The sequence below is a fragment of the Nerophis ophidion genome, linkage group LG24 (genome assembly GCF_033978795.1).
Source record: "Nerophis ophidion isolate RoL-2023_Sa linkage group LG24, RoL_Noph_v1.0, whole genome shotgun sequence".
NCBI classification, from domain to species: Eukaryota; Metazoa; Chordata; class Actinopteri; order Syngnathiformes; family Syngnathidae; genus Nerophis; species Nerophis ophidion.
The window spans coordinates 29,262,950-29,275,320 of NC_084634.1; the positions used below are offsets into that span (position 1 = coordinate 29,262,950).

At 38.6% G+C, this 12,371-nt stretch overlaps 1 protein-coding gene across 1 annotated transcript in view; it reads left to right on the forward strand.

Annotated features, from left to right (window-relative positions):
* Nucleotides 1–7,306: 7,306 nt before the first annotated feature.
* Nucleotides 7,307–12,371, forward strand: part of rgs6 (regulator of G protein signaling 6) — a 253,489-nt gene continuing 248,424 nt past the window's right edge. The window contains 1 exon segment of the mRNA XM_061886160.1: nucleotides 7,307–7,444. The gene's annotated coding sequence lies outside the window, so the exon portion shown is untranslated.

Consider the following 12,371-nt stretch of genomic DNA (forward strand, 5'->3'; position numbering starts at 1 on the left):
TGCCGCCGATTTTACGACAAATGCATTTTTTGAGGCAACCCTGTCCGGGTATCGAACCTATACGCACTCCGCCATAAAAGACAAAGGAGTGTATAATTACACACGATGGTGTTATTGTATTCACCTTTAATGTAGATAAAGTCATGCCGTCACATTGTTTGCACCAACGCTAAGGCTAACACAACATGGGAGGTGTCCTGGCTGCTCCACCAATAAAGGATAAGATAGACTTTATTCATCCCACAATGAAGAAAGTCTGTTGTTTTCGTGCATATTTGACATACAGTCAAAGTAAAATGTAATAAAGAAAAACTTTAAATACATATAATTAGTGCCATCTATGCTCATATATTAACATAATGCACACTAAAATATTACTCTTTGTGAAAATAATAATTAAAAAAAACAAGGAACTTGATATCGGTACTCAATGGCCCCACTTTTTGATACTTTTGTGTTGTGATAATAAATATTAATTGTTATTGATAATTAAATAAAAAAAAACATTTAATAATGATCTGATAATGATAACTGGTGTCCAGTTGTATCTTGTTTTGTTTTGAAATTTCTCAGTCTCAATTACAGTTGCAAGTCCAAGACATTGGATGGCAGTAGTGTTTAGTTTGCTGTGTTGGCAAGTCAGTCCAGTCTTTTTGTTGTTCCTTAAAAAGTGTTAATACTGTTAGTATTCTACTTATTTCACACCAGCTGTTTGATTGTAACATGTGTCTTAGTTGTAATTTTCATTAACAAATTTTGAGGCGTTAAAGTCACCATGTAAAATTGCTAAAGCTAACAAGTAGCATGCCAGTAGCAAAACCAGTGTATATTAGCATCATGCTAGTGCATTTTTGGAACAGTGGATCCTTAAAGGGGAACATTATCACCAGACCTATGTAAGCGTCAATATATACCTTGATGTTGCAGATTTCCGAATTCTAAAAGGGTGAATTTGGCGATTGAAACGCCTTTCAATTGTTCGCTGTTGGAGCAAAGACCTTTCACCCGTCACGTCACGACAGGAAGCAATGCGCCATTTTCTCAAACACATTACACACACAAGTCAAATCAGCTCTGTTATTTTTCATTTTTTCGACTGTTTTCCGTACTTAGGAGACATTATGCCTCGTCGGTGTGTTGTCGGAGGGTGTAACAAAACGATCAGGGACGGATTCAAGTTGACTTACGTGGAGTGTGCTAATCAGACATATCAATGGTCACGGCATGCTAATCGATGCTAACATGCTATTTAGGCTAGCTGTATGTACATATTGCATCATTATGTCTCATTTGTTTCTATATTTGCATCCAGCCTTTCCCTCCACCCACATTTAATGCCAAACAAACACATACCAATCGAGGGATTCAAGTTGCAGCAGTTCTCAAAAGATGCGAAAGTCCCTCGTTTGTTCTGTTCTGTTGTAGCATTGCTACCGACAATAGCGATGCTACGACAGAGATGTGTGGATATCCTGCGACACTCAAAGCAGATGCATTTCCAACGATAAAGTCAACGAAATCACAAAGGTGAGTTTTGTTGATGTTATTGACTTATGTGCTAATCAGACATATTTGCGCACGGCATGACTTCAAGCTAATCGATGCTAACATGCTATTTAGGCTAGCTGTATGTACATATTGCATCATTGTGCCTCATTTGTAGCTATATTTGTATCCAGCCTTTCCCTCCACCCACATTTAATACCAAACAAACACATACCAATCGACGGATTCAAGTTGCACCAGTGGTCAAAAGATGCAATCGTTGGTTAGAAGGCGATCGCTGAATTCGTCCTCGTTGCCGTTGTCTGTCATGATATGGCTCAATAGCTGCAGTTTCTTCTTCAATTTCGTTTTCGCTATCTGCCTCCACACTCCAACCATCCGTTTCAATACATGCGTAATCTGTTGAATCGCTTAAGCCGCTGAAATCCGAGTCTGAATCCGAGCTAATGTCGCTATATCTTTCTGTTCAATCCGCCATGTTTGTTTGTATTGGCATCACGCAGTGACGTCACAGGAAAATATACGGGTGGCTAAGCGATGGTGAAAATCAGGCACTTTGAAGCAGTTTTTCAAGATATTGCATGATGGGTAAAATTTTGAAAAAAACTTGGAAAAATAAAATAAGCACCTGGGAACTGTTTTTTATTGGTTTTAACCCTGAAATTGTGATAATGTTCCCCTTTAATTGGTGGCACCCAAGTTGCACACTAAGCGTATGATATAATGTAATATCATATGTTAGACTACTAAATTAAGTATTGCCATGGCAATGAGAGGTCTACATATTAAAGGTAAGTAAATGATGTAATGTCGCTTGAAGTCATGAGTAATAGTTGGAAAAACCTAACAAACTTCTCTTAATATCCTTATTTAGTATTAAATGCCTTATGTTCATATTATATAGAGTGATGTAATGGGTGCAGGTATTGTACTTTATGTCTGCATGCTGCTAGCTGACCTGGACGTGTCCAAGCTGCAGAGACATCAGCTGCTGTAACAAGAGAAGAGGTGTAACGCGGAGGCGGCACAGGGATTAGTCATCGTTGCTACAGGTGGAAAATGTGTGGGCTTGAAGGATTTTCTGGTCCAGATGAGAGCAAGATGTAAATTTGACGCACATTCACTCACGACTTGAACTTGGAGGGTTCCACTCGTTTCAACTCAAGTGTTGACGTCGCTGCCTTTTTTCTCTTCTGTCGACAGAAACCAATAAAAATACTCATCCTGTCATTTGTCACGATTGAGGAAATATTGGAAACTGAAATGTCCTTTTCAAGTTTAATTGTTGCTATATGTATGTATATGTGTATATATATACATATTATGTATATGCATATATAAATATATGTATATGCATATATATGTTTATATATGTATATGTATTTATAGACATATGTATATATGATGTACATATATATATGTATATATAATTATATATGTATAAACACATGTATATATATGGATCTATACACATATGTATATAAATACAAATTTATACGTATATATATATACATACTGTATCTATACATATGTGTATATATACACTCAGTATGTATATATATATGTGTACATACGCGCAGTATATATGTATATATATATATATGTGTGTGTATATATGTATGTGTATATATATACATATACATATATATATATATATATACACACAGTGTATACCTACCTTTTTCAAGTAGGTCACTGGCGAGTGTGAGTGGCTTGAAGAAAAGCTCTGAAGAGAAGACAGTTGGTGCGATATCTCTAGAAAGTGAATATAATGTAATTTGTCTTTTTCAGTCTTTTCTTTGAGGGAGGTATTTTGTCTTACTGTATATCTAGGTGGGTGCACCAATTTAAGTTTTCGGGTAGTAGTATTATATAATGTGTGTATATATATATATATATATATATATATGTGTGTGTGTGTGTGTGTGTGTGTGTGTATATATATGTATGTATATATATGTGTGTGTATATATATATATGTGTGTGTCTATATATATGTATGTGTGTGTATATATATAAATGTATATGTATATATGTGTGTATATATATATATATGTATATATGCGTGTGTGTATATATATATGTATATGTATATATGTGTGTATATATATATATATGTGTGTATATATATATGTGTGTGTGTTGATGTATATATGTGTTTATAAATATATATATATATATATACATACGTGTATATATGTAGGTACGTGTATATATGTATGTGTATATACATATACGTATGTCTATAAATGTATGTGTGTATATATGTGTGTGTGTGTGTATATATATATATACATATATGCACACACACATATACACACATAAATACATATATATATATATATATGTATGTGTGTGTGTGTGTGTATTTGTATGTGTATATATGTGTGTGTAAGTATATATATATATATCTGTGTGTGTGTATATACGTATGTATATATGTATGTGATGCCAGCAACATGTGACAAAGAAGTTGGGAAAGGTGGCAATAAATACTGATAAAGTTGAGGAATGCTCATCAAACACTTGTATGGAACATCCCACAGGTGTGCAGGCTAATTGGGAACAGTTGGGTGCCATGGTTGGGTATAAAAGCAGCTTCCATGAAATGCTAAGTAATTCACAAACAAGGATGGGGTGAGGGTCACCCACTTTGTAAACAAATTGTCGAACAGTTTTAGAACAACATTTCTCAACGAGCTATTGCAAGGAATTTACGGATTTTACCATCTACGGTCCGTAAAATCATCAAAAGGTTTAGAGAATCTAGAGAAAAATCTCTTCACGTAAGCGATGATATTATGGACCTGTGATCCCTCAGGCGGTACTGCATCAAAAACAAACATCAGTGTGTAAAGGATATCACCACACAGGCTCAGGAACACTTCATAAAACCACTGTCAGTAACTACAGTTGGTCGCTACATCTATAAGTGCAAGTTAAAACTTTTCTATGCAAAGCAAAACCCATTTACCAATAACGAAACGCCGCCGGCTTCGCTGGGCCCGAGTTCATCTAAGATGGACTGATGCAAAGTGGAAAAGTGTTCTGTGGTCTGACGAGTCCACATTTAAAATTATATTTGGAAACAGAGGACGTGGTGTACTCCAAAACAAAGAGGAAAATAACCATTCGGATTGTTATAGGCGCAAAGTTCAAAAGCCAGCATCTGTGATGGTATTGGGGTGTATTAGTGCCCATGGCATGAGTAACTTACACATCTGTGAAGGCCCTATTAATGCTGAAAGGTCCATACAGGTTTTGGAGCAACATATGTTGTCATCCAAGCAACGTTATCATGGACGCCCCTGCTTACTTCAGCAAGACAATGCCAAGCCACGTGTTACAACAGCGTGGCTTCGTAGTAAAAGAGTGCGGGTACTTTCCTGGCCCGCCTGCAGTCCAGACCTATCTCACGTCAAAAATGTGTGGCGCATTATGAAGCGTAAAATACAACAGCGGAGATCCCGGACTGTTGAACGACTGAAACTCTACATAAAACAAGAATGGGAAAGAATTCCACTTTCAAAGCTTCAGCAATTAGTTTCCTCAGTTCCCAAACGTTTATTGAGTGTTGTTAAAAGAAAAGGTGATGTAACACAGTGGTGAACATGCCCTTTCCCAACTACTTTGGCACGTGTTGCAGCCATGAAATACTAAGTTAATTATTATTTGCAAAAAAAAATAAAGTTTATGAATAAGAACATAAAATATGTTGTCTTTGTAGTGCATTTAATTGAATATTGGTTGAAAAGGATTTGCAAATCATTGTATTCTGTTTATATTTACATCTAAAGAAATTTCCCAACTCATATGGAAACGGGGTTTATGTATATATATATATATACATACATGAGAATCAGCACCTCCAAGTCCGAGTCCATGGTTCTTGCTCGGAAAAGGGTGGAGTGCCATTTCCGGGTTGGGGAGGAGACCCTGCCCCAAGTGGAGGAGTTCAAGTACCTAAGAGTCTTGTTCACGAGTGAGGGAAGAGTGGATCGTGAGATCGACAGGTAGCTCGGTGCGGCGTATTCAGTATTGAGGACGTTTCAACCTTTCCGTTGTGGTGAAGAAAGAGCTGAGCCGGAAGGCAAAGCTCTCAATTTACCGGTCGATCTATGTTCCCATCCTCACCAATGGTCATGAGCTATGGGTCATGACTGAAAGGACAAGATCGCGGGTACAAGCGGCTGAAATGAGTTTCCTCCGCCGTGTGGCGGGTGTCTCGCTTAGAGATAGGGTGAGAAGTTCTGTCATCCGGGAGGAACTCCAAGTAAAGCTGCTGCTCCTCCACATCGAGAGGAGCCAGATGAGGTGGTTCGGGCATCTGGTCAGGATGCCACCCGAACGCCTCCCTAGGGAGGTGTTTAGGGCACGTCCAACCGGTAGGAGGCCACGGGGAAGACCCAGGACACGTTGGGAAGACTATGTCTCCCGGCTGGCCTGGGAACACCTCAGGATCCCCCGGGAAGAGCTAGACGAAGTGGCTGGGGAGAGGGAAGTCTGGGCTTCCCTGCTTAGGCTGCTGCCCCCACGACCCGAACTCGGATAAGCGGAAGAAGATGGATGGATATATATGATTATATATAAAGGATGCTAACTCAGCCAACTGTCATTAAGCCCTGCCCCCCACCATGCAGTTAAGCCCATGGGTGTTGCATGTAGCAAACTGGCGCCCAAATCAGCTGGGATCTTTACTTCCTGTTTACCCCTGCTGAATAATGCAATATCTAGTTTCCATCCACAAGTCCACATGCTTCTTTGTGGGTGTGAGTGTGCCGGAGTAGTCCATTAGTATCAAACCACAGTGAACTGCTAAGTGTGTGCATGCATTTGTGATCTTATTGACGTCTATTTTCCCAATTTGGTGCACTAAACTGCTCATGAAAACTAGAAAAACAATGTGTATGAGAGTTAGGGCAGCACCCTTTCTGTCAAAGGTAAATAAAGATACCTCCTTTTCTGTTCCACATTGACAATTTAAGGCAGTGGTTCTCAAATGGCTGCGATGAGGTGGAGACTTGTCCAGGGTGTACCCCGCCTTCCGCCCGATTGTAGCTGAGATAGGCGCCAGCGCACCCTGCGACCCCAAAAGGGAATAAGCGGTAGAAAATGGATGGATGGGGTTCTCAAATGGGGGTACTTGAAGGTATGCCAAGGGGTACGTGAGATTTAAAAAAAAAAATTCCAAGAATAGCAACAATTCATAAATCCTTTATAAATATATTCATTGAACAATACTTCAACAAAATATGAATGGAAGTTCATAAACTGTGCAAAAAAATTACAACGATGCAATATTCAGTGTTGATGGCTACATTTTTTGTGGACATGTTCCATAAATATAGATGTCAAAGATTTCTTTTTTTGTGAAGAAATGTTTAGAATTAAGTTCATGAATCCAGATAGATCTCTATTACAATCCCCAAAGAGGGCACTTTAAGTTGATGATTACTTCTAGGTGTAGAAATCTTTATTTATATATGAATCACTTGTTTATTTTTCAGCAAGTTTTTAGTTATTTTTATACCTTTTTTCCCCCAAATAGTTAAAGAAAGACCACTACAAATGAGCAATATTTTGCACTGTTATACAATTTAATAAATCAGAAACTGATGACATAGTGCTGTATTTTACTTCTTTATCTCTTTTTTTTCAACCAAAAAAAGGCTTTGCTCTGATTACGGAGTATTTGAATTAAAAAAAAATTTCATAGGGGGTACATCACTGAAAAAAGGTTGAGAACCACTGATTTAATGTCCTTAAAGGCATAAACGCGCTGTTGTTGTTTCGGGCTTCAGCCACTAGGGGGCGGGTGGGCACTCCTTCTGCTCATTACCTTGTGCTCTGCAGGTGTGTGTGTTTTGGTCTACTTTGATGGACTGAATGACCTCTTGGACAAAATTGTTCTTTGTTTATGCTCAAGTTCTGCTCAGCGGTGAGTCAACACACTGACTTTATTTTTTTTTGAACACTTTTAGATTTAGCAGTATCCTGTTTGTATCCATTCAAAATCCCTTAGAGCTAATTGCTAATTTAGCACGTCATCGTGGCCAGTTTAAGGTCGTGTTTGTAGTTTTAGGTCGTATTTATAAAACAAATGTGCTATTTAAGTTTATTTTCTAGCCAAACCTTTTCCCAGACAATATAGTTTCTCAAGACTATGTATTTTTTTTAAAAATGTTGGCCCATTTATTGTGTTTTGGTTACTTTTTCAAATAATGCTTAAGCATCATTGTAGTTTTGAATGGGCTTCAAATAAATATCTAGTACCCGTATTTCCTTGAATTGCCGCCTGGGCGCTAATGAATTTAAAACCTCTTCTCACTCCTGCGCTTACCAAAGTCATGCGGTAAAAGTAAGCATGCGTTAATTATTTTAAAACCTCTTCTCACTCCGGCACTTACCAAAGGTATGCAGTAAAAATTTGAGTGTGATGTAAGCTTGGACCTTAAATCCTACTGAATAGCTCTTAATCTTCTTCCCTTTATGCGATTTCAAATTACCGGTATTGAAATCAGCCTCCTCCATTTTGAAAATGATGACAGGGGAAGTGTCACTCGTGACGTCACGAGTTTGACCAGGCGGTAATACTAAGCATGAGCTAATTATTTTGGGATGCGAGTTTGACCCGGCAGTAATTCAAGGCAGGCGCATACTATATGCCCTTGCGGCAATTCAAGGAAATACGGTATATCATAGTATGTGGTATTGACTATTTATTGTAGTGTTGGTACCTGTACCAAAATTATTTCGGTACTATTTGGTACTTCTATAAATAAATAGGACCACAAAAAATGCATTGTTGGCTTTATATTAACAAAAAATCTTAGGGTACATTAAACATATGTTTCTTATCACAAGTTTGTCCTTAAAAAAAATCTGTACATACTAGACATCTTGTCTTTTAGTAGTCAATCAATCAATCAATCAATCAATGTTCATTTATATCGCCCTAAATCACTGTGTCTCAAAGGGCTGCACAAACCACAACGACATCCTCGGTAGAGCCCACATAAGGGCAAGGAAAAACTCACCCCAGTGGGACGTCGAAAAACCTTGGAGAGGACCGCATATGTGGGCATATGTTTTTCAACCACTGTGCCGCGGCACATTAGTGTGGCGTGAGATACAGTCTGGTGTGCCGTGGGGGATTGTCTAATTTCACCTGTTTGGGTAAAAATATTTTTTGCAAACCAGTAATTATATTCTGCAAATGATGTGTTGTTGTTGAGTGTCGGTGCTGTCTTGAGCTCTTCCATATCAGTAGGTGGCAGCTGGTAGCTAATTGCTTTGTAGATGTCGGAAACAGCGGGAGCCAGCATGCAGGTAAAAAGGTTTCTAATGCTTAAACCAAAAATAAACAAAAGGTGGGTGCCCCTAAGGAAAGGCATTGAAGGTTAGGGAAGGCTATGCAGAACCAAACTAAAACTGAACGGGCTACAAAAGTAATCAAATACAGAATGCTGGACGACAGCAAAGACTTACTGTGGAGCAAAGACGGCGTCCACAATGTACAACCGAACATGATATGACAATCAAAAATGTCCCCACAAAAAAGGATGAAAACAAATGAAATATTCTTGATTGCTAAAACACAGCAGATGCGGGAAATATCACTTAAAGGAAGACATGAAACTGCTACAGTGAAATACCAACAAAAAAAGCCACCAAAATAAGAGTGCAAGACAAGAAGTAAAACACTACACACAGGAAAACTGCAAAAAAGTGAAAATAAGTCATGACAGGTGGTGACAGTACACCTACTTTGAGACAAGAGCTATAGTCATGCATGCTTGCTTATGCTTTAAGGTCATATCCAACAATTGCGACAACCACATTTTACTGTTAAGTGAGTTACAATTTTAAATAATTTCTGCTGGTGGTGTGCCTCCGCATTTTTTTCAACGCAAAAAATGTGCCTCGGCCTTAAAAAAGGTTGAAAAACACCGCCCTAGGGGACCGAAACCAATGGATGTCGAGCGGTTATGTCACATCCATAGTGGATCTAACATAACCGTGAGAGTCCAGTCCAAAGTGGATCCAATATAGTAGCGAGAGTCTCGTAAGTAAACAAACAAAGGCTCTTACTTTAGCTGCTGACGTATGCAGTAACATCCATCCACTTTTCACCGCATGTCCCTTTCGAAGGGGGGGGTTTCAACCTGGACAAATCGCCACCTCATCGCAGGGCCAACACAGATAGACAGACAACATTCACACTCACATTCACACATTAGGGACCATTTAGTGTTGCCAATTCCAAAGCCCTTAGAGCTAATTGCTAATTTAGCACGTCCCCGTCATCGTGGCCTGTTTAAGGTTGTATTTATAAATCAGTCGTAGTATTTAAGGTTATTTTGTAGCCGAACCTATTTCCAGACAATATTGTTTCTATGTTTTTTTTTTTAAATTTTGCCCATTTATTGTGCTTTGGTTACTTTTTCAAATAATGCTTAATCACCATTGTAGTTTTGAATGGGCTTCAAATAAATAACTAGCATGTCAATATGTGGTATTGACTATTTATTGTAGTGTTGTCCCGATACCAATATTTTGGTACTTTTCTAAATAAAGGGGACCACAAACAATTGCATTATTGGCTTTATTTTACAACAAATCTAAAGGTACATTAAACATATGTTTCTTATTCCAAGTTTTTCCTCGAATGAAATAGTGTGCATACTAGACAACTTGTCTTTTAGTAGTAAGTAAACAAAGGCTCCTAATTTAGCTGCTGACATACACCGTAACATATTGTGTCATTTTCCATTCTATTTTGTCAAAATTATTAAGGACAAGTTGTAGAAAATAAACTATTAATCTACTTGTTCATTTACTGTTAATATCTGCTTACTTTCTCTTAACATGTTCTTTGTACACTTCTGTTAAAATGTAATAATCACTTATTCTTCCGTTTGATGCAATACATTAGTTTTGAATGATACCACAAATTTGGGTATCAATTCGATACCAAGTCATTACAGGATCATACATTGGTCATATACAAAGTCCTCATGTGGCGGACCGGTACATTTCAGAGGCGCTATAGTACCGAATATGATTTGTTAGTATCGTGGTAATATACTAATACCGGTATACCATACAACCCTAATTTATTGTATGATAAAATAGTTATGTTTGTTCATCACAGGGGCTTCACGGTGGCAGAAGGGTTAGTGTGTCTGCCTCACAATACGAAGGTCCTGCAGTCCTGGCTTCAAATCCAGGCTCGGGATCTTTCTGTGTGGAGTTTACATGTTCTCCCCGTGAATGCGTGGGTTCCCTCCGGGTACTCCGGCTTCCTCCCACTTCCAAAGACATGCACCTGGGGATAGGTTGATTGGCAACACTAAATTGGCCCTAGTGTGTGACTGTGAGTGTTGTCTGTCTATCTGTGTTGGCCCTGCAATGAGGTGGCGACTTGTCCAGGGTGTACCCCGCCTTCCGCCCGATTGTAGCTGAGATAGGCGCCAGCGCCCCCCGCCACCCCGAAAGGGAATAAGCGGTAGAAGATGGATGGATGTTAGTCACAGGAACAAAATATTAAGTGGTGGTGTATATTTTGTGGTTTGCTTATTTGGTGGTAGTAAATATCAAACACTTCCTTCCACTGTGAACCTATCAATCAATCAATCAATGTTTATTTATATAGCCCCAAATCACAAATGTCTCAAAGGACTGCACAAATCATTACGACTACAACATCCTCGGAAGAACCCACAAAAGGGCAAGGAAAACTCACACCCAGTGGGCAGGGAGAATTCACATCCAGTGGGACGCCAGTGACAATGCTGACTATGAGAAACCTTGGAGAGGACCTCAGATGTGGGCAACCCCCCCCTCTAGGGGACCGAAAGCAATGGATGTCGAGCGGGTCTGACATGATACTGTGAAAGTTCAATCCATAGTGGCTCCAAGACAGCAGCGAGAGTCCCGTCCACAGGAGACCATCTCAAGCGGAGGCGGATCAGCAGCGTAGAGATGTCCCCAACCGATACCTATCAACCTATTTCTATTTTTTAACTATATTGCTGACTTGAGTTGAACACTGTTCTAACACAATGAATAATCCTGATTTTTTTAATATTGATACAAATAATGGTGATTATTATTTTGGCCAAATGCTAAGATTTGTCACTTTGTCAATGTGTACTGTACGCGTTAAGTCTGGAAAGAAGTCAGCCACTGTTAGTATGGTAGATTCCTGTCTCTTTAAACAGTCGGCATTCACTCCCTACATATTCACACATTTTTCACAATTTTTTTTAAATAATAATACTGAAGTGGTTTAATGGTGCTATCTACAGAGGAAAGAGTGCTGCAGCTATTAATCCACCAAGGAGGACCTTTACACGAGTCAATTCACTCATTTTCCAACGAGTAGACACTGTTTTCTAGGCCAAGGACCCCCAATCTGATAGAAGAAGTGGGGACCCAATATTTATGTATCTTGTTTGAAGTTAAAATTGTATTTTATATCAGACTGGTCCTAAAGGTACCTTTTTTATTGTGCAATACGATACTACTAACGATACTCAAATAACAGTATCGTGCCACTAATCGATAGGTGGTAATTAGTGCGCTAATCACTTAGTTTAGCTGATCGAAGAGCTTAGTGGGTCCATGACCATGACTTCTGTTTTGTTTGATCAGCCGTTTGGAAACAATTAAGGTATGTAAAAAAAATATGTGTAAATAACTAATTTCACAACGTATATATCTACGGCTAATACTTAATATATGGAAAAATATCCAACTTTTCCTAAAAAATTTAGGGGGCGCGACTTATATCGCTCAATAGCTTGGAAAATACCTTGTTTCTTAATGCTTAAAGCTCAATTATATTAATTAGTGTTCTTTGC